Source organism: Salmo salar, chromosome ssa27, assembly GCF_905237065.1.
Source record: "Salmo salar chromosome ssa27, Ssal_v3.1, whole genome shotgun sequence".
In the NCBI taxonomy this organism is placed as follows: domain Eukaryota; kingdom Metazoa; phylum Chordata; class Actinopteri; order Salmoniformes; family Salmonidae; genus Salmo; species Salmo salar.
The window spans coordinates 9,225,694-9,229,083 of NC_059468.1; positions in this window are offsets into that span (position 1 = coordinate 9,225,694).

Consider the following 3,390-nt stretch of genomic DNA (forward strand, 5'->3'; position numbering starts at 1 on the left):
TGAAAATGTATTGTGTGGAGTGTGTTATTTGACATCTAAACAAGATGGTAATTGTACAAATGAATGTAAAAATGTTTGGAAATTAAATGGTGCTCATTTTTTCCATTCATATAGCTGGATCTACTATAACGACACAGGGCGAGACCCAGATGCAGACACAGGAGGCAGATGGTTCGAGTCTCTGACATTTATTAAAATACCAAGGGTTGGCAATAGGCAGGTTGAGGACAGGCAGAGAAGTTCATTAACCAGGTCAGAGTCTGAAAGGTACAGGGCGGCAGGCAGGCTCGGGGTCAGGGCAGGCTGAATGGTCAGGCAGGTGGGCTCAGTGTTAGGGCAAGCAGAAAAGGTCGGAAACGGGAGGGCTAGAAAACAGAGACTAGGAAAAACAGGAACACGGAAAAAACACGCTGGTAGGCTTGACGAGACGAACTGGCAACAGACAAACAGAGAACACAGGTATAAATGCACTGGGGGTAATGGGGAAGATGGGCGACACCTGGAGGGGGGTGGAGACAAGCACGAAGACAGGTGAAACAGATCAGGGTGTGACATCTACAAACCAGACTGGGACATTGACTCATCTCAAGAGATGACCACTTTTGAGGTGACAAAAAACATGTGTAATGTTTGTTCAATACCTTAACAGGTGACCTTGATTGTCCAGTTGATATTGGGTCAGAGGTCACAGAAATGAACGCTGAAGCTAAGAAAGACACAGGCCCAGAAAATCAGCAGAATTCCTTAACATGACTACAAGTACAGTTGATGAATTGAATAATAATTGAATAACACTGAATCTCTTCACTCTTGGGATGGAAATGAAAGTGACTGTTTTAATCTCATTAAAGCAATGACTTTGGAGGATGAAGGGAGCTAGGGAGGGAGAGGGATGCTCTATTTGTTCAACAGCATGGAGTGCACAGTTAATGTGTGATTTAGTTGGGGAGTTTAATTAGTCCTTTCTCTCTGGGGAGCCCTGGGTTGTGTTCAGTAGGGTACACTGTAGCAAAACATTTGAAAACATTTGAGTGTTTCTTATTGGAAAAAGTCAGGTAATGTCTCCCTGTTTCAAAACGTTTTCCCGTACTGAACCATAGTTCCTGGAATAGTGCTATAAAGGTAAATGTGAAGAGAAAATACCTTGGGTCAGGTTGGCACGATAGTGTGAACATTTGTAATGTGCCCCTGGTCCCTAGAAATCACCCTGACAGGAATAGGGACCAGTGACATGGACAGGAGACCTGTGATCCCTGCTGGGTCAGTGCGACATTCATAACAAGTTAAGTTACGAGGTGGTGGGGCTTCCTTTATTTTGGTCATATCAAGAGAGGCCAGTTCTTCTTAATACGTCTTGATTCTTGCTGACACGCACACACACACAAAAGGTCATAACACCCATGATCACCATCACTCACACACACACACAAAAGGTCATAACACCCATGATCACTATCACTCACACACGCACGCACGCACGCACACACACACACTCACTCATGCATATACAGGCTACACACACTTACAAGCAAATGCATTGGAAACGATTAGACACACTCACTTCACCACACTGAAAATGATTAACGTTTTATATATACGTCTTGGGCCGAGTGTCAGGTGTCTAGAGACGGTTGGTTCGTGTTTCAGGTCTAAATGCCAGGTCAGGAGGGTGGAGAACGAGGGTAGAGGTTAACACAGCATAGACCCCACCACCAATCGTCTGGACTCCGTCCCAAAGGAGCAGCCACCAGAGGCGGGGTGAGACATGAGTAACAGTGTGTGTGGCATTTATAGAGACACATGATAGGCCTACACGAGCACCAGACCGGAATGACTTTAAAAAAAAAAACTTGTGGGAAGGGCGGGCTGAGTTGGTGGTGGGGAAGTTGGGGGGGTGTTTAAATTGGACGATGTTGGAGATGGGGATCACAGTTTGAATCCAAGGTTTGTGTTTCTTATCCACTTCAGCAGTATTCGCCAAGCTCTACATTTTGTGGCGGAAGGTGATAACATGTGGCAGACAGTGGAGACAGAGCTGGAAAGAGGTCAAGATGGTGACAGATGTGTGTTTAAGATGATGGAGAGATGAATGATGAAGACAGAAAAAAGGCACAAGAGAGGGATATGTCTTGTCTTCACATTTAATAGTTAAATCAAGTCTTACATACGCAATTATATTCATTAAAAACCACAGAAACAATTCACCTTCCAATACCCATTGAACTCTCATTATAAAAAGATCAAATAGATAAAACATCTTACAGTATTTATAAACGTGTGACATTTGGGTTACACAGAACACATGAAATGTTCTTAGGTTAATTATTTACAACACTGAAGGCTCATATGATTCTGAATAGTTTTTTTTTTACAATGCAACCTTATATACGTTGACTTCAGAAAGTATTCATATCTCTTGACATATTCCACATTTAGTTGTGTTACAGCCTGAATTCAAAATGGATTAAATTGATAGTTTTTTCTCACCCATCTACACACAATACCCCATAATGACAAAGTGAAAACATGTTTTTAGAAACGTTTTCAAATGTATTGAAACTTTCAAACAGAAATATCTAATTTACATAGTATTCACACCCCTGAGTCAGTACTTTGGAAGGTGTATTCATATCCCAGTGTCTGGTGGAAAGCAGACTGAACCAGGCTTTCCTCTTGGATTTTGCTTGTGCTTAGCTCCATTCTGGTTTGCTTTATCCTGAAAAACTACTCAGTCCTTAATGACGACAAGCATACCCATAAGATGATGCAGCCACCACTATGCTTGAAAACATGGAGAGTGGTACTCAATAACATGTTGTATTTGATTTGCCCCAAACATGATAGTTTGTATTCAGGACAAAAATAAACATTTTGCCACATTTTTTGAAGTATTACTTTAGTGCCTTGTTGCAAACAGGATGCATGTTTCGGAATGTTTTTATTTTGTATAGACTTCCTTCTTTTCACTCCGATAATTAGGTTAGTATTGTGGATTAACTACAATGTTGTTGATCCATTCTCAGTTCCGTAACTGTTTTTAAGTCACCATTGGCCTCATGGTGAAATCCTTGAATGGTTTCCTTTCTCTCCGGCAACTGAGTTAGGAAGGACGCCTGTATCTTTATGGTGCCTGGGTGTATTGATACACCATCTAAAGTGTAATTAATAACTTCACGATGCTCAAAGGGATATTCAATGTCTGCTTTTTATTGAAATTTTTATCCATCTAACAATAGGTGGCCCTCTTGTCGAGGCATTGGAAGACATCGCTGGTCTTTGTGATTGAATCTGTGTTTGAATTCACTGCTTAACTGAGGGACCTTACAGATAATTGTATGTGTGGGGTACAGAGATGAGGCAGTCACTCAAAAATCATGTTAAACACTATTA